Raw genomic sequence first — 21067 nt, 5'->3', positions numbered from 1 at the left:
CTGAACATAGATATCTATATTAACTTTGATTTGAAGCACTCAAGGAATTATTATTATTGTTTCTATTATTACATTTATTTTTCTGAACATGAACAAGGTAATATAATGCACATCAACCCAAGTAGTTCTTAAATTCATTTTATAACTGGATAATATGGCCAGACATGGTGACTGACACCTGTAATCCCAGCACTTTGGGAGGCCAATGAGGGCAGATCACCTGAGGTCAGGAGTTTGAGACCAGCCTAGCCAACGTGGTGAAGCCCTGTCTCTACTAAAAAAAGGACACAAAAAATAGCTGAGTGTGGTGATGTGCACCTGTAATCCCAGCTACTCAGGAAGCTAAGGAAGGAGAATCACTTGAACCCAGGAGGTGGAGATTGCAGTGAGCCGAGATCGCACCACGGCACTACAGCCTGAGGGACGAAGTGAGACTCCTTCTCAAAATAAATAAAAAACTAAAAAAACTAGATAATGTAAGGGAGCTACACTGTAGGGAACTACATTAGGTCTTTTGTTTTTATGCCTTTATAAGATGATCTAAAGGTGGTATTACCATGTTTGTATGTTAACTTACAGATTCATTAATTCTCTTTAGTGTACCTTTAACATCTTTTGGAGTCATTTTATTTTCTTACCTGAGCCTTAGAATATTTGATTTGTTCATCGGCGACCCCGCTAACTGTCACCATGTTGTATGGGAATATCAGTACAGTATTCCACTGTGGTGTTATTCTGAGCTATCCAGTAAATATTGTGGATTATTTAAGCAGTTTTTATATATTACACATATTTGTACATTTTATGTGGTTATATATATTTATAAGTTTTTAAAAGAATCATTTTGTTTACTGGGACATATATATTTATGAATGTTTTAAACCATGTTACAGATTATATGAATACTCATTTAGTTACTTAGCCCCAAACCCTTAGAAATTGCTTTGGCACTGATGATTACATATTTTATTTATGGCAAACACTTGGCAAAGTTCAACTTTGTAAATTATTTTCTCTTTTTGAATAACAATAATAAGGGTTGCTAGCTAATAATTTACATTTTGGTTTTAGAAATCATTTGGGAACTTTCTTTTAAAAATCATATAAGATAGTGATAAAATCATTTCTAATTAGAAATAATTCAAAGCTACTTGAAGGAAGGAACTTCTAAAATATTCTGTGTGCTCTTTAAACCATAAGCAATATGCTGAGCTTCATTCATTCGAATGAATATTTATTGTTTGCCTACTTTGCTGCAGGTAACTGATTTAAAAAATGGAGATACAAATATGAAAAAGATATTCACAATTCTCTAATTGTTTTTGTTTAAATACCATTAAAATTGTCTACCAATTTGATTCATATTAGTACAGCACATAATTCATATTAGATTATAACACCTATAAAACACTATATTATTTGAAGATATCTTATCATTACCTGATAAGGTCTAGAGGAGTGTGTCACTCCAGTTGCCATTCTAATTATTTTTCCCCTCTTCTTCATAGCCAACATTTTAAAAGAGTTCTCATTACTCATTATTTTCATTGCCTCACCTTTCATTGACAAGAAACAGTCTTATTTGCATTACACTTAGCAGTTCATCAAAACAACTTTAAAGTTTCCAAGAACTTCTTGGTTACTAAGCCAAATGGACACTTGGAATCTCTTATCTTCCTTGGCCTATTTGCTGCCATTGATACAACTCCTTCCTTCTTGAAGCAACACTGTGCCTTGGAAAACTATCCTAGTTTTCTTTCTGTATCATTGGATGCTAAAACTCTCTTCTTTGCATTATTGCATTCTATAAGCAGTGAAAATATCTGGATTCCTCAAGGCTTTGTCCTAGACCATTTAGTTTTCCACCTATCACATTAGCTCCTGAATTTGCATGACTGAATGCAAATCAAACCATATGTCAAGAAACAATTGAATATTTCTCCCACCATTATCAACTTCCCCAATCTGCTTATCTTCTTGTATTTTCTTCCTTAGAAATTGGCACCGTTATTTATCCACTTACTTCACCACAAATCTATGACCTTTTCTTTCTTTTTTTTTTTTAAGGAAGAAAGAAAGAAAGAAAAAAAAAGAATGAAGAAGAGGAAGAAAAAGGAAGAGAAAGAGAGAGAGAGAATGGGAGTATTGCTTTCTTGCCCAGGGTAGAATGCAGTTTAGAAATGAGTATTGAAAACCTCTTTTATACCAATAATTATACTTAATGATGTAGACAGGAAGGAATAAGGGAAGAAAATAACAAACAAGCAGCCAACCAATATTTCATTTAAACCTATGAAATGATATGCGATTACTGAGGAATGATTTACTTCCAAGTATGTAATCACTTTTGGAATAGGTGTGAGGTGGAAATGTTGTTTTGTGTATTTGAAGTGGAGAGTTCTATAAATGTTTATTAAGTTTACTTGTTCCAGGTCTGAGTTCAAGTCCTGGATGTCCTTGTTAATTTTCTGTCTCATTGATCTATAGAATCCTTAGCTCTTCTGGTTACATTGATCCTTTTGCCATTATGTAATGTACTTCTTTGCCTCTTTTGATCTTTGTTGCTTTAAAGTCTATTTTATCAGAGGCGAGAATTGCATCTCCTACTTTTTATTTATTCGTTTATTTTTACTCTCTGTTTGATTGGTAAATCTTCCTCCATCCCTTTGTTTTGAGTCTTTGTGTATTGTTGCATGTGAGATGGGTCTGGATGCAACATACCGATGGGTTTTGGCTTTTTATCCAATTAGAGTATATATAAGTTTAATACTGCCATTTGATGCTAGCTGGCTGTTTTGCCCATTAGTTGGTGTAAATTTTTCATTGTGTTGATGCTCTTTGCTTTTTGATATATTTTTGGAAAGGCTGATATTGGTTGTTCCTTTATATGTATAGTGCTTCTTTCAGAAGCTCTTGTAAAGCAGGCCTGGTGGTGGTGAAATCTCTAAGTACTTACTTGTTTGCAAAAGATTTAATTTTTCCTTCGCTTGTAAAGCTTAGTTTGGCTGGATATGAAATTCTGCGTTGAAAGTTCTTTTATTTAAGGATGTTAAATATTGGTCCCCACTCTTTTCTGGCTTGCAGGGTTTCTGCTGAGAGATCTGCTGTAAGTCTGATAGGTTTCCCTTTGTGGGTAACCTGACCTTTCTCTCTGGCTGCCCTTAGTATTTTCTCCTTCATTTCAACCCTAATAAATCTGGTGATTATGTGCCCTGGGGTTGGTCTTCTTGAAGAATATCTTTGTGGTGTTCTCTGTATTACCTGGAGTTGAATATTACCCTGCCTTGTTAGGTTGGGAAAGTTTTCCTGAATGATATCCTGAAGAGTATTTTCCAACTTGGATGCACTCTCTTCGTCACATTCAGGTACACCTATCAAACATAAATTAGGTCTTTTCATATAGTCCCATATTTCCTGGAGACTTTGCTCATTCCTTTTTATCCTTTTTTCTCCAATCTTGTCTTCTCATTTCATTTCACTGAGCTGGTCCTCGACTTCTGATATCCTTTCTTCTGCTTGATCAATTTGACTGTTTAAACTTGTGCATACTTCGCAAAGTTCTCGTGTTGTGTTTTTCAGCTACATCAATTCACTTATATTCCTCTCTAAATTGTCCATTCTCGTTAGCATTTCGTCAAACCTTTTTTCAAAGTTCTTAGTTTCTTTGCATTGGGTTAGAACAAGTTCTTTTAATTCACAGAAGTTTCTTATCACCCACATTTTGAAACCTGCTTCTGATAATGGAACACACTCATTCTCCATTAAGCCTTGTTCCGTTGCTGATGAGGAACTGTGATCCCCTGTAGAGGGAGAGGCATTCTGATTTTGAGTATTCTCTGCCTTTTTAGGCTGGTTTCTTCCCTTCATTATATATTTATCCCTCTGTCGTCTTTGTAATTACTGACTTTCTAACTAGGTCTCTGAGCGGACGTCCAACTTGTTGATTCCCAGCGCCGAAATCTGAGCAATCCACTGGGCTGGCCAAAACAGTGGTGCCAAGATTGATGGTGCTTTTCTGCCCAGGAATCTCCGGACTCTGCACCAAGAACTGCCTCGCTGAGGTACCAGCAAAACCACCACGCCGGCTGCAAGAGTCGCCCCGGTGACCCGTGGGGCTCCTCCGTTGGGAATCTCCTGGTCCGTGAGCAACAAAAATTCGTCTGAAAGTGTGGTGTCCTCTCGTTCTCTGCGCTTTCACTGGGAGCTACGATCCTGAGCTGCTAGTGATCAGCCATCTTGGATCTCTCTCTGACCTTTTCTTATTACCTCACTTTCCCTCACTCTCATTTCTAATTCATCTCAAAATCTTGATTTTTCTCTCAGATTGACCACTTTTTTCCCATCTTCAGCATTATCATATTAGTAAATACTACCACCATCTCTCATCTGATTGTTTGGTAAGATAACCGATTTAAAAAGATCATTTGTCTATTTCAAAAGCAACGCTAATAGAGCAAAAAATCCCAAAATCAAATTTTCAAAACTTTAATAATATAAAATAAATTTGAATAAAATTAATCTTAAAATGTTTACAACAAGTGTAATTAAAAGCACATATCTCTACATAGGAGCAGAATACATTCCAATAAATAGAGAGATGTCTTACAAATAACCAAAAACAACTCACATTTTACTTAAACAAACAAAAAAAAGAAATTGTTTTAAATTTCAGTTGTGTCTCATTAAAACAGTTTACAATATGGCTTCAAGAAGAAAAGAAATAGAAACTTTCAATTTTATAAATCATTGTGTATTCTTAGGACAATTATAGCTTGTGCTTAGTTTCCCAATTTTTTCTCTGAGATTCTGAAAGAGTTTGTGCTTATTATTTGGAGTCAAAAAAAGATGTAGGCAATTAACTAAGAAATAATGGGGAGATTACTCACTGAGTATGATTGTTAAAGGTTCTTTGTGTTATGTGCGAGTGTAAATTCCTGGATCTCATTCCAGCATCCTGTGCATCCTAAAAATTATTTTAATATATTTTAATTATCTTCAGACTTAGTGAGCCAGCTTTCTGGTATGCTGACCAAAAGGGGCAGAATATAAGCTTAAATGGGTAGATAGATTTGTGTTTCCTAATTTTTAAGTTAATATGATATGTCATAAGGGCCTAAAAAGGTTTCTAGCAGGATCTAGACATAATTTTATTATGTAAACTTATAGATATGCACCCTAACCCTAACCCCACCCATCCCACTGAGAGCCATCTCCACCATCCAATAAAACTCCACATTCACCATCTTTCAAGTCTGTGTGTGACCTGATTCTTCTAGAATGCTGAACAAGAGCTTGGGTCACATTGGTTCTCTGCCCTTGCAAAAAGGTAAAGTGTCCACTGAGCTGGTTAACACTTAAGCCATCTGTGGACAGTAAGGCTAAAAGAGCACACTGTAACACATGCCCATTTTGGCTCCAGGAGTCACAGGCTCCCACCCCTGGATGCTGCCGTATGGCCAAAGCACAGTGCCCTGGGCTCCTGCACCTGTCTATCTGTGTATTCCTGCTTCCATAAGAGGTTTGAGCAGTAGCAGCAATCAATTCACATGTACTGTGAAGACGTTAGGGAACTCTGCTATTCAGTAAATTGTCAGCCAGCACCAGGGAGAGAACATTTCTTGATGGTCCATACCTGCTGCACTAAAGTGTTCATTGATTGTAGACACCAGGGAGAAGCAACTTTCCAAGCATTCGCATTAAGAGACAAAATGGCAGAGTATGACCTTCCAGGGCATTCCACTGGAAACAGAAATAAAGCCTCGGATGGGCATCCACACAATTTCCTAAACACACAGCGACATACTCATTTCCCAAGGGTAAGGAGGACACAGCTCATGTGGACAGTCCACCCTCAGGGAAGAATCATGGGACAGGGGTGCAAGATGCAGGAAGGGGCCAACCTATAAAGTCCTAAGATTAAGGTTAAACACTGCTCTTGACCTCCACGTAGCTGCTTGGGTCTCTTCCAAGCATACTTTCTTTTCTGTTCTAAAGCGTTTTTAAATAAACTTCCACTCCTGCTGTGAAACTTCCTCCTCTTTTTCTACTTTATGCCCCTCAATTGAATTCTTTCTTCTGAGGAGGCAAGAATTGAGGTTGCTGTAGACCCATACAGAAACACCATCAGTAACTCTGATAACTTCCACCGGTAGCATTCTCAGTTCCACCAACTATTATGAACTCATCAGCTTAAATACATTTGATGGCTCTCAATTCATTGCAGTTATCAGAATTGAAGTTCAGATTGTCCTATCATTGGCCAGTGAGGCCTCTTCGAGTTTTATCCTGTTTTCATTTGACATGACATTCGCAGCATTTGAAAGCTTCCTGACATTTAGCATCACAGAGTTTCCCTGTCTCGTCTTGTACATTTTCTGTCTCTGACCAACAAATAATGATTTCTCCAGGAAGCTATGGCTTTTTTTTTTTTTTTTTAAATTTCAGGGGACATTTAGTTCAGACATAATTTTTTAGAATTTCTTTTATTCCTCTGATTTTGTTTTCACTTTTAGGGACACATTTTATCCTATCTTGGATGTTCATTGACTATCTGTAGTATTTGTCACTTACTTTGAAAACTTAAAAAAACTTTTATTTCTTTTTCGTTTTATTTGTTTTTCTTTTTTGTTTTTACTTGGTTTATCTCTGAAGGTATAATCTATGGTGGTTATTCTATGCAATGTTCCTTCTAATTTAGTCTTGATTTCCAAAGTAATTTATTTTCCTTTATTTCTAATCCTTTTCTGAATTATGCCACCTTATTCTGATTTTTATAATTATGATTAATATAATTATCCTCACATATTCATTACTTACACGCTTGTTGTGGTTTGAATTGTGTCTACCCTAAAGATATGCTAAAATCCTAACCTCTGTTACTTGTGGATACTTCCTTAATTGAGAATAGAATCTTTGTAGAAATAACCAGATTTAAAAAAAGCCACACTGGATTAGAACAGGCAGTCATCTTACGACCAATGTCCTTATAAGGAGAGGTACACTTTGACACAGACGTACAGAGAGGAGAATAGACACACCATGTGAAGACAGAAGACAGATACAAAGATACAAACAGAAAAGGCAGTGTGAAGGCTGAGACAGAGACACACACACTCAAGCAAAGTATAGCCAGCAAACACGAGCACCTGAAGAAGGCACAGGTTTCCCCCCTAGGGATCTCAGAGGGATGATGGCCCTTGTGATACCTTGTTTTTTTTTTTTTTGCTTCTAGGCTTCAAAACTGTGAAAATAAATTTGTATTTTTTAAGTCACCTGTTTCTGGTATTTAGTTACGATAGCCCTAAGAAATAAATATGTTTCTTAATTTCTTCTAGATGGTTAAGGATTACTAGGTTACAGTTTAGATCTGATTTTGTAGGTATACTTTTTAAGGAGTACTTTCACTGTTTATAGTGACAGTATTTTGTTTCATATTACTTTTATTTTTTCCTCAACTTTTGGAGTTAGTTGGTATCCAGGATTTCTTTTTCTTATCTTTTTACTTATTTATTTTTTCACAAATACTATCTTTTTTTGTTTTTTAATAGAGTTTAAATATATGGCAGAATTCTTTTTTCCTCGAGTTTTGAGTTCTCTTCTCCAATTTTTGTCCGGACCTCCTTTTTTCTTCATGTTTGTTATTCCTATATTCCTCAATTTTGATTCCTCTCCCAGAAGTTTGTTCTCAGCTTGAGGTCTTGACAGGCAGGGTATCTCTCACCCATCATTTTTGAGAGTTCATGGGGTGAGAATGCCCCAGCTCCTTCAGATTTTTTACTGTGAGACCTTTTTACTAACCTGCCATTTATCATGAGCAATACTTCCTCTTGATTTTGACAGGTGTTTTCATTTGGGCCTGTTTTGATCTTCAAATACATATCAGTTATTTGGGGGCACTCCAGTTCTTAGGACATTCAGTTGCCCCTAGCACTTTCTTCTTCTTCCTAAATAGATACTAATGATATGTTGTTGGTCATGCAATTGTGGTGGATTTACCTACACTCTTTCAGATTCAATAGAATACTTTATTACATAGTTTTGTTATAAATTTTTTCCGTGAGTGTTGCCTTTAATATCTAGTTGCTTCCATGCAAGGACTCAGAGAGATTGAGAAGCCATGTTGCTGCCACTGTTTTCCTAGTATCTGTACTTAGTGTTTTTATCATATTCACTAGCTAAAATGTATTGAGCACTTGTATGTCATTTTACTTCCATTTTATCAGTTAGTACTCATAGCAGCCTTATAAAGCTGAGTTGTCAACAGCTACATTTTAATCTGAATTATACAAATGTACGAGAAATAAATAAATAAGGTAACTTGTCAAATGCTAAACAGCTACAAGTACCTAAGACTGAATTCTAACTTTGAAAGTTTGTTTCCAGAGCTCACACTCTTAGCAAATGTAGTGTATTTTTTAAAGAAAGTCAAAAGGATAAACCTCTTAATCCAAAGTAATGAAAAAGTCAAAAAGTCAAAACAACTGGTGAAAATAACATACTAATGAAAATGCATAGCACTGTAAACAATCTTCTATAGAAACAGATTTTATTGGTATAAAAAGTGTTAAAATGTTGAGCACATTGAGTGCAAATGAGGAAGAGACGGTGACTGCCAAGTAAGCTCACTTGTTACTTTTGTCCAGAGACAGGCCTGGTCCCTTTCCAGCAAGAACCTGTAACTGAGATAGAGAACCAAAACATTAACAAATAAAACAATCAAGTGTACTGCAAAGATGAATTGCAGCAGCCACCCTTTCGAAAATAGTTGTTGTACACTGATGCTGTGAGAGTCACAGTGTCCTGTTCTGTTCAAGAAGGGATAATTTATTTGGCATATTTCCTTCCCTCAGAGAAGTTTCAATTTAGTGAGAAAGAGAAGATGTGATCATGAATAATTTAAAATAGTAAATAATGAGAATCCTTTATTGCTACAAATAGTAAAATCTTTAGAAGTTTAGAGGAAGGACAGGACACATGTGACTTGGGTGAGAATGGGCATGTAAATTGGAACTCGGAGGTTAAGTGAGAACTTAAAAGAAAATGAGAACCAGAAGGAGAGGCATAAAAGGAATAACATATTAATGAGGAGATGATAGCAGTGAGTAGATGTCTTTAGGACAAAAAAATAAATAAATAAAAGACTTTGCAGGACTTGCTAGGTATATTAAATAGCTTATCAGTCTTTCACAGATCAGGAAACAGAAAATTTTAAAGGTTGAGGGAAGAAGGTAAAGTCTTTGGCTTTCATTTAGGAGTGGAGGAATTTGAGGGGGAAAGAAAAAACAAAGAAGTTTGTAAGAGACCTTGGACAATGGCTTCCAAGAGGCTGGGATGATGGATACTCACACGGTGCATAGAAGGCCCAGAAAATATAGCAGAGGACTAGATAGATTGCATCATTTACATAAATATAGAAATTGTGAAAAGAGATGAATTAGGGTTCCTGGATCCTTATACTGAGTGACCCATATCAGTCCTTAAGCTTTTTCCATAGCACAAGGTTTTCTGAGTGTTCTTCAGCAAATTGTTCATTACTGATCATCTGCCACTGACCCTATTTGAAGCCAAACTGCCCCGGGGGTTACTGTTGGAGATACATTTATCAGGACTCATATCAGATAAGATGACTTGACAGTTTGGAATCTCAGAAGCTGCCTTGGTAATGGAGACATAAAGCTTCATTTCAATGCTAATGAACACAATCCTTCTGTTACAAACCTCAGAAAGTTGATAAAAGAAAGGGTTCAGGTTACTGAAGGCATGAACTGTATCAGATCCAGGGAGGAAACCCTAGACCCCATTTTCATGTCATTTTGCACAGGAAACAATTTCAGAAGGAAAAAAAAAAACCCATAATGTTGCTTTTAAGTGAAACAGAAAAAGGGAAAGAATGACTATTGTTCTGTTATTTTAACTGGAAGCTTCAGATATTTTGACTACAGACTCTAGCCACAGAAAATAAGTCCTCACTTTCATTAGTCCTAAAAATTGTCAGTCTCTGGCAAGTGGAAATGCATTATTTTTTCAAAACACTATTTTAAAATTTATTTCCTCATAAAATGCAGTCATGGCATTTTAAGTATACGCATTTACCTAGATTTTGACACATTCATCGAGTTGTGTATTTGCTGGAATGCATAAATGGATACATATTTTATATGGTAGTTAAACACAATTAAAGCAAATATAGAAAATGCTCCAAACCTTTAGATTAGTTTTACATTCAGTAACTGACCAAAAAAGTAAAGTGTCAATCATGTTTACTAGCTTTATAGTATAATCCCAATCAAAAGAAATTGTTGTTTCACAATTTGATTTTAAGAGTGTTAGATCAATGTTATTGACTTAAGGGATTCATTCATTATTTATTCTAAACTTTGTTTATTACCCAAGTTTCATATAGAGACTAATTATTTAGATGAGAAACTGCAACTGTCTAAATTAATATTAGGAAAATTGAGCATTTACCCTGAGGCAGCAAAATTAGACTTTGTCAGGAAGCCGAACTGAGGTTATATGCTACAAAATGGCTAAAACTGGCCATTAAAGGGAAATCTTCTACAACCATTATTCACCACCAGAGCATAATTAAATACAAATAATAAAGGCTGCATTGTCTCTTATGCTCCACATTTCCATTTGCAGAAAATGAATTCATGAATGGCAGCTGTCAGAAGGGCTTGGCTTATTGACACCAAGCAGTTGAGGCTTTCTAATTGTGTAGTCCCTGAAGAAATAGCACTTTCTACTGTGGGATCACCTTTGACTAAAGCAGAAGATTTTATGACCACAGTAAGTGGCGACTAAGTGGAGGTGGTAGATAAACAAAGACTCTGGACAAACAAGGTCACATTAAAAACAAGCTTTCTTTTCATTCATGAAAGCAACCCTCAGTACTACAGAAGCAAAATCAGCAGAGGATTGCTACCCATCCCTTTGAAAATTAGCTTGGAGGGCTGGTGGTTCACATAAGGATAATCACTCAAACATTTTTGACAGCAACTCTCTTTAGCAGTCTTTTCCTATTCATATGCTGACATTTATGAATTCATTTAATGTCTCCAAAAATATCTTCCAGGTAATTTTTTGACTTCCTATTCCTAGTATGGGAAGAGATATGAGCTCCAGAGCTGGAAGTAGCAATGTGGTGGGGATTCAATAGAACAGCCTAATAAATTTAATAAATTTAAACGCATTCTTCCACTCCCTGTGAAAATAGATATTTTGAGTGTATTCTATATGCCAGATATTTGGTATTGGGATAGTATATATATTATATATGTAATACATATTATGTCCTTTCTGGTCTTCAGAAAAATCAGAATGTGACTGTATTTCATGAACCCTGAAGATAATATATGCCTACACAAAATCATATAATTTAGAAAAAAAAAACAGTGGGTAAAGAAATGGCCAGGAATGTTGGCTTACACTAGTAATCCTAACACTTTGGGACGCCAAGGCTGGACCCATTGGTGCCAGGATTCAAGACTAGCCTAGGCAAATAATGAGAAACCATCTGTACAAAAATCTTAAAACAAAATAGTCAGGTATGGTGGTGCACACCTGTAGTCCTAGCTCCTCTAGAGGCCGAGGCAGGAAGATTGTTTGAGCCCAGGAGTTCACCATTGCAGTGAGTAGTGATCATGCCACTGCACTCCAGATTGGGTGACAGAGCGAGACCCTGTCTCAAAAATAAAAATAAAAAATAAATTATAAATGCCAGAATCTCAGGAGCAAACACTGACTATCAAATATTCAAGTGATTATTAATAAAAAGTAACATACAGAGTTCAACTACTGATTATCATTATGATTATAACAAATAAGACCAAAGTTTAGAAACTGGGTAAAGTGTTGCAATGAAAGGCATTTTCCTTTTCTCCTTTTTCTTCCTCTCCTCCTTTCTTTTGTCCTCTATCTCCTTCTCTTGTTACAACTTTCACTAAATTTTGCATCAAACTTGGTTTCAATCACATGTCCTATGTCCTATAATGCTTTTAAAATTGTGTCTTTGGGTTTGGAGAAATAAGATTTATTTTATTTATTTATTTTTTTAACATATGGTCTTGCTCTGTCACCCAGGCTGTAGCAGTGGCAGGATCATAGCTCACTGTAACCTTGAACTCTTTGGCTGAAGTGATCCTCCTGCCTCAGCTTCTTGAGTAGCCAGGACTACACACCAGGTGTCTGCCACCATGCTGGCTATTTTTTTTACTTTTTCTAGAGATGGGGTCTCTCTGTGTTGCCCAGGCCGGTCTCAAACTCCTGGGCTCAAATGACCCTCTGACCTTAGCCTCCCCAAGTGCTGTGATTACTGGCATGAGTCACCACATCCAGACACAGAATTGTTAATAAATGCAATATAAAAAGGTAAAAATACTTTAGAAAGATTTAGATCTAGTTATGCATAAATATATGCATAATGGTTCTCTTAGTTTATGTCATTAAAACATTTCAAATAAGTAAATTTGAAAACAAACTATCATTGAATCTCTTCTTATCCATTAGGATGCACCCAGTTTCACACCACGTACATGGATATTCATGGTTAACTGCATAAATAGATTGGAGACAGATGAGCTACATATTTTCTACAAACATTTAACTATTTTCTGCCTCTCAGGAGGTTTGTAGTCCTTGCCAAATGATTACATCAAAGAGCTGCCCCAGCATAATGTACACTCCAGCTGTTTCTCACCCTTCAGTTTTCTTCCCCAATCATTCCCTGGTTGCTTCTTTTGCCCCAGTTGACCTCTAATCCTCTTTTCTGCACACATAAAAATTATAACTATGGGAAAAACCAAGGACATATTTTATAAAAACTATCTAAAATGTTTCTCCAGTCACGATTCTTAAAACCATGTAAAGCGTATCATTTATGTAATCCGTTCTCACTCAATAACACTCAAATCTATTAGACTTTGATCTACTCCATTATTTAAGAAGGTTTTCTTGAGTGAGTTTCTTAACAATGGGAAAGAGGCACACTATTTTTGGCAAATTCCTTCTTCTTTTTTTTAATGTGTGTGCCATTTCTCTAGGGACAAACTATAAATTAAACAAGAGCATAAAAATTTTAGGGTCCTATTTCATAGAAAATTCTGATTCCACAGGTGCCAGGTGTAGAGGATCACCAATTCCAATACATTAATGCTCACTGAGACCAATCCAGACTTAGACAAAAACATCTCCTGCTGGTCTTTCCTACATGGTCTAGTAGCAGCTGAGAGGCTGTGGAAAACACAGAAATACGATTTCAGCCTGGGATGATTTTGATAAAGGAAGATCTGACATAATACCACAGGATTTTGCAAGGTCCTATTAACTATTTTAATAATCTGTCACAAACCTAATGAGCACTCTGAAGGAATTAACATTTATTGCAATAGATATTGTAAAAGCAGATGGGTGAATCTTACTTTATTTAAAGTATATTTTAAAGACGTACTGTGTACAAAGAATGGTATTGGGTAAATGAGTCTGCATTAAAAAAAAAAAAGTAAAAACTTCAAGCCTTATACTCCCTTTCACAGACAGACATACAAAAGCAAAATCTTAAAAAATCAAGGCTTATACGAAAATTTTCACATTATCTATGAAGCAGTGAGTTCTGTAAATTGCAGCAGTCAGGAAGGGGTAAGCAGGGTATTGGTTTTCTATTTCAAATGATTCTTAAAGACTAAATTGGATTCTTATTAGGATGATTGGTTGACCTGTACTATAATAATTTTACCACCAGACATAGTTTTAATAAATGTTTAAACAAATTGATCAGTGAGTGACAGAAAATAATAATAAAAAGCTTCATGGCAATTACAAGATCATTAAGAATATTTAATATGTTAAATATTTAAATGGGTTTCAACACGATTTTCAGCTGTCTATATTAGAGTTTAATAAACAGGGCAAGTTGGGAGAAAACACATTAAAAAGTTCTTTGTACTACTTTTTAGGTCAATGGAATGTAGAATTCAACTAAATGGGCTCTGTTCTTCCAACAGAAAATGAACATTCTTTATGGACTGAATTTTAACAAATAACATATCTAATTACTTTTTTCCTTCTTTTGAATTTTAATGAAGAAATCTGGTATATGATTATAAGTCAAAGGGAATTTGAAAGGCAACTTGATCAATGTGATTGGCCAATATATTTGACATTTATTATCCACAAGTATTCTGCAGAAGCAATTAAAATGGCATCAGCCATAAAAACAAATGTATAATTTTGAAATAAATCCAGAAGCATGCATTTTTCTGAGAAGCAGTAATGACTTCAGTGCAGGACATTTCCTGGGGATCACTGACTGATACAGATTTATTGGGCTCAGCTTTTGCAAGACTCTCAGATTTTCCCAAGCAGCCATTATAGTCCTGAAATTGCCCTTCGTGTTCATTATTTTTACTTAATTAAGTTTCTCTATTGGGGAAATATCACAAATAGTAAAAATGTAATAATATATAATATAGACTTAATTTTCCTGAACATTTAAAAAAATTTGACAAGTGATACACAAGAAAGTTTTATTTCCTAGTAATACAAAAGTCTAGGAAATAAAACTAGTGTGACTCTGAAATGAACATGATGGTATTTAAGGAGAAAAAAGATTATGCTTATTGTTCTTAAAAATTACTAGAAAGTTCAACTTGGCATTTTATTGAGATAAAATCTTATTTAAGGCATTTACACTCTATAGTTACCAGAAAAAATATTGGAGCCCTACACCATATAGTTTAAAATAGAAAGAATGGCAAATTAGGTAATATGTGTAAAAATGTTCAACAAAGTTCTGAGGTTTGGCAAAGTGACTACTTGATACTTTAAATATGCATATTTATATACAATAAAAATTATTTCAAAAATTTATACTTTGTGGCCTGTTTTTGCCCTATTCCTTCAGCAAATGCTGTCAGGTTACTCAGTAGGCCTTCAGTAAAAGAAGATAATATACAATGAGCCACATGAAGAGGCACATACATGGAATATCTTCTCATTTATGAGCAGTTTCTCCATTGTCAATGGAGTGAATGTGAATTTATTACTATTAACCAGTTTTCGAGTATAAAGAGAGGCATCAAAATGTAGTGGTTAAGGCCACAGTCTCCGTAGCTGGATAAAATATGTTTAAGACTTTGTTTCTCAATTTACTTTCACTGTGCCTCATTCAGTTTCCTCATCTGAACAATAGGAATAGTAATATACCTATTTTATATAGTTGGAATGTGGTAAAACAAGTACTGCATGCAAAGTGCTTAGAACCAGGCCTAGCACAAAGAAAGCATCCAAAGGCTGAGTGTGGTGGCTGATGTCTGTAATATTAGCACTTTGGGTGACAGAACCAGGAGGATCCATTGAGTACAGGAGATCAGGACCAGCCTGGGGAAGACAGCAATACCACCATCTCCACAAAAAGAAAAAAGCAGCATTCAAAGTATGCTACCTGTTATTATTACAATACCCAAAGATATTATATTCTGTAAAATCAGAAAGTTTGTCTGCATTACCACTGCTACTAACACTTTAGTGAATCCAAGTGAAGCACTGGATAACTAGAGTTAATACTCAAACTTAGGAGAAACTTGTGCTATATTCAGAGAGGGAATCCTAATTAGCCTTTGATATCATTTTAGAAATGACAGGTACAGCAAACAGGGGTTGTTACAGTCACTGGATCATTGGTAAAAATACATTTTTGAGCCATAAATAATGTAGGTCAGAGAACTGTCACTGTGGCTGCCACCTCGTCTTCTACAGCTGCCATTGCTGCTGCTTTGTCTTCCTGGGTGATTAATACCAAGAATGCTACCTTGGAGCCCAAGGCCAGACAGAGGCAAGCATCTCCCAAGGGTTTTGTAGCTGAGTCTCTAGCCCCAAGTGTTGCAACTGCACGCATTATAGTTAATTCCCGGGCCTTCTAACCTGCAGGGACAGCTGCAGCTGGGGCTTGCTGGGGTTCCAGGGCAGCATTCCTGTCCTTTAAGCCTCATCATTACTGGTCTTTTCTGCTCTTTGGTTGAAAGAGCCTGGAAAAAAGTATAATGACTAGTTGTTCAGTTCTTTTGCTGACAAATGTGTTATTTCATCTTAAAACCATCGTGCTTATATTCGCCCTTTTATCATTCTAAATATGTTGTAAGATGCAAAAGCTAAAGCCTTTGTAAATGCTCTTTGTTGAAATCTATTTCCACCAAATCAACTTTATAACATTTGTAAGGTCTTTAATTACACTCAGAATGTTCATTTTTATTCAATGATTTGCATAAAATAAAGGCCAATTTTTTCAAAGTGACAAATATTATTACCATTAATTTCTTTAAATAACTTCAGAATAATAATTGGCTTGTTTATTTATAAATAAATGGTAGGTGTTTGATGTATTTCTTCCCTGGTATTTATTGCCATGTTTGTTTGTTTGGGACAGGGTCTCACTCCATCACCCAGGCTAGAGTGTGATTATGGAGACTAGAATTCCTGGACTTAAGCAATCCTCCTGCCTCTACCTCTCTAGTAGCTGAGACTACAAGTGCATTGCCACCATGCCCAGCTAATTTTTTAATTTTTCTTTTGTAGAGATGAGGTCTCGCTGTGTAAACCAGTTTGCTTGTTGCAAACTCCTGGGCTCAAGCAATCCTCCTGCCTCAGCACCCCAAAGTGTGTTGTTTGTTAAAAATGAAATGCATTACTCACATTCTAATTTAACTTCTTATTCTTCCTTTAGCCACGCTGTGTTGTTTCTTTCCACATGCTGCTGCTGCTCTTCCAGTCTGAATTATAATACTGATAACCTATAATAACCATATACATTTGGATAAATCTTACAATTCATAAAGTGCTCCAACATACATTTTTTATTTGAGTTTTATAACCAGTAGGAAATGAGCAGAATAAAGAATATTGTCAAATTTTAAGACTGAAGAAACTGAGGCATATGCAAGATTAAATGATTTGTCAAAGATTAACAAGATGGACTATAGGGTCCCAGATTCAAAACATCTGTGAGTCCACTATGGGTTCCAAAGCAGGGTGGCCTAATTAAGTAAACATTGGCTTTCAAGTCAGAAATTCCTGGGTCTAAAATCTGGTTTTGTGACTTACTAATTGTGTTACTTAGGGTGATGAACCTCTTGGATTATCTTAAAGCTAAAAGTAGAAGTTCCAAATAGTTAAACAGAGATGAAATTTAACAAACCAAAAAAGCAAAACAACAGAGGGCTGTAAGTAATTGGTAAGAAAAACTAGCTCTTATTAGCTTGACTATATTCTCTCTATATATACCTTGCCACCTCGGCCTACTGTTCAAATAAAAGTATGATTTTTTGTTAATCATAATAAATTACAGGGTCTTGAAGAGAAAATAATCAAGTCTTAGCTATCCCATATGGTTCAAACTAATACTTACAAAGTCTTTCTTGAACCTTTCATGTCCTCTCTAGCCTTCGTGATGTTTTTGTTTTGTTTTGGCTTTGATATATATTTATTAAAAATATTTTTGCATAGGTTATATATAAACGTTTTTAAAAATTTTTAAATGTGCAAAATACTACTCAGAAAAAAAACAAGTCTCTTACTCATCCCTGTTCCAGCCACCCATTTTATCCTCTTGAAGCAAACACTGACAGAAGGCATTCATAACTCATGATTCTTTCCAAAGATACTTTATTATTATTATTATTATTATTATTATTATTATTATTATTATTTTGAGACGGAGTTTCGCTCTTGTTACCCAGGCTGGAGTGCAATGGCGCAATCTCGGCTCACCGCAACCTCCGCCTCCTGGGTTCAGGCAATTCTCCTGCCTCAGCCTCCTGAGTAACTGGGATTGCAGGCACGCGCCACTGTGCCCAACTAATTTTTTTTTTTTGTATTTTTAGTAAAGACGGGGTTTCACCGTGTTGACCAGGATGGTCTCAATCTCTTGACCTCGTGATCCACCTGCCTCGGCCTCCCAAAGTGCTGAGATTACAGGACTTTATTCATTTTTAAACAAGCACACGTAATGTATCATTCCTATTTTTTTCCTTTTACTAAATGGTTGTCTAATATATTCATTTTATCTCCTATTCAAATAAGACAAAAAAAAAAAAATCCCGGTTGACATTCCCCATAGACTACATGCAGTGGGTAAAGGGAATTACCCCAAAAGAAAATTGGGAGTATCCTTAAAGGGAAGGACATGTGATTTAGGCAAAACCAACAGATGTCAACTCCTTAATTAAAAGCTCCACGCTGAGATAGTAGCCTCAAATCAGGGCTCCCAGTTGCTTTAAAAGCAACTGTACATAAAATGCTGCATAGATAACATATTCTTAACTAGACTGTGAGCTCTCAGAGAGCAGGGAGTTGATTTTAAGCATATTTAGTTCTTAACAAATAAAAAGCATATATATGCCTTGAGGGCATAAATGATTATTTTGTTACTACTGAAATTTTTCTCAAGGATTTCAGTAAAACCCACTTAATATTGTCATCCAATTTGTGTCTGTTATAAGCAGATGTTTTCTCATGTGTAACATATCTGCTTTGAAACTTTTTATTTCTCTAAATCTTGGAGAACAATTTAAGTTTCATGAGTTACAAGGCTATAGTGTTTATTTTTTAAAAATATATGCCACTGTTATTAAAGGTTTTCTTTTGAGCGAAATCTTATTCTTTCTTAGAAAGGTAGAGTGGAACATGAAGGCTGGATGGCTTTTTAGCCAGGTCACTGAACAATAGATGCTGTTACCCATTTGAAAGAAAGTACAAAGTATAGTATAAACTATGACTTTTAATGTAAAAAAGTCACACATAAAAGGAACACACAGAGAATACTTTCTATCTGTAGTAAACATAGGTCCTATGGCTGTTGCAGAGACTGATATTAAATAACATTTGTAGGAGGTCACTGATTTGGACTGAGCTCCTTCCCCGAGCCCCAACAGAACAAACCAAAATGGAGTCATTTGTGTTAAAGTTCCACATTACCCAAACTTCATTTATCTGATCTTTCAAGAAATCAGGAGAGAGATAATAGTCAAATCTCCAAATAGACCTATTTGAGTCAGCATGTTAAGGAAGTCGCCTCCGCTTTAACCTTTACAAGGAAAGTAACCTGAAGTTAACCTGTTACTAACCAATCTGCTTTGTGTTCCCTGTTTCTGCTTTCTTCAGCCTGTTTCTGCCTATAAAGCCAAACTCCTCTGCCCAGCTTATTGGAAAGTCCATTCTATTTTATACAAAGAGGTGTTGCCTGATGTTAGAATTGCTAATAAAAGCCAATTAAATCTTTAAAGTAAATTTGTTGTAATTTTGTCTTTTGACATTAGCAAGCAATTCTCATCCTGTTATCAGTCACTAGCGTAGACCTGAGTCTCACTGAAGTGCTACACATAGAAGAACTGAAAAGTAAAGGAGGAAAGGATAAACGTGCTTATCTCATATGTTCCGTTTCTTTTTATGGGACAGGAAAATGTTTTTATTCCAGGGCTGTCTTGCTAAGATCGTAGCATTTAACTTCAATTAAACAGGAGTGCACACTGCATTAAGAAAAAAGGTACTTGAATACCCCAGACTGATGGTCAGACAAGTCCTCAAACATACCAAGCACATGCTTCTCCATTCCAGCAAGGCATGCAAGCCAGGACTCAATATTGGGGTCTGCTATGGTCTCATTACTTGTGTCCTCCAAAATGCCTATGTTGAATCCTAAACACCAAAGTGATGGTATTAACAGGCAGGGTCTTTGGAGAGAAGATTTGGTCACAAAGGCAGAGATCTCATGAATGGGGATTAGTGTCCTTATAAAGAAGCCCCAGGGAGAATCCTCACTCATCTACCATGTAAGGATTCAGTGAGAAGGTCATCTATTAAACAGCAAATGGGCTTTTCCAAGACATTGAATGTGCTGGCACCCTGATCTTGGACTTTCCAACTCTCAGAACCATGAGAAATATATTTCTGTTGCTTATAAGCCACCCAGTTTAGTGTATATTTGTTATAGCAACCTGAGAAGACTAAGACAGGGTCTGGTTGAAAGAAAGGAGTTACTGAAAGAGGAAGAAAAGATTTTGATCAGAGGCTAACAATAAAAAGAAACACATAGGACAACAAACCAAGCTTCACTAAGTTCCTCAACACATTGCAGTTTTACTTTAATTCAGAATGATATTAGGTTCAATATTTGTATCTATAAACTTCAAATTTTTACTAGGATTAAATGAGGTTTTGTAAACTGAGAATTATCATTTTATTATTGTGTTCTCCACATCTAATACATGCAATGCATATATTATGTGCTCAAATGTCTCGATTTGGATAACGTAAAATTTAGGTTCTGATTATTTTAGGATTTAAGAGTCCTCTGGCTCAAACTTTCTTACCTATAATTTATGTATTTAAAATGATACAATTTTAAAGATGATACCAATTTAATAAATTAGGAGGTTTATTTTTCTTTCTTAAAATAGACACCATCAGATACAGAAATAAAGCTCTTAGCCCCATAGTATCTGGGATCATGTCTGTCTCATTCAAAACTCAGCCTCAGGGGTTGGTGTGGTCCCTTTCATGCAGACAGGGCAACATAAATATTCATTGAATCATATTTGAATAAATAATAGCAGATTATAGTTATAAAAAAAGAAATTGTCAATCTATTATTAGTCAAAACCTTGAAAAGCAGACTGAAACTCTGAAGCCTTGTGAAATCAAACTCTGAGTCGGAGTCTCAAGGTATTTCAGACCCAACCACTGTGAACCAAATAGTTACAGAAACTGAAATGACCTATTTCATGAAGGAAGAGAAAAATCCTAATAAGAAATTGTATGTGAATGTGTGGGTGTACACACATATATAAGTGTACACACATATATAATTGTACACACATACTGACACATTCACACACATATATTTGCAGAGTTTCTTTTTCATTCTAATTTAATTTGTATTGCACAGTACTAGGCTCCTAAAAAACATGGATTACTATTTGTTGAATTAGAATGGTAACTGCATAAACCCGGCCGAAACTATTGCTGCAAGCTGCAATTTGCCTACTCTATAATGTCAGTGAAGCATCTGGTTCTT

Source organism: Aotus nancymaae, unplaced genomic scaffold, assembly GCF_030222135.1.
Source record: "Aotus nancymaae isolate 86718 unplaced genomic scaffold, 86718_ANA_hifiasm-v0.15.2.pri h1tg000007l, whole genome shotgun sequence".
Lineage (NCBI taxonomy): Eukaryota > Metazoa > Chordata > Mammalia > Primates > Aotidae > Aotus > Aotus nancymaae.
This window is presented reverse-complemented; position numbering follows the sequence as displayed.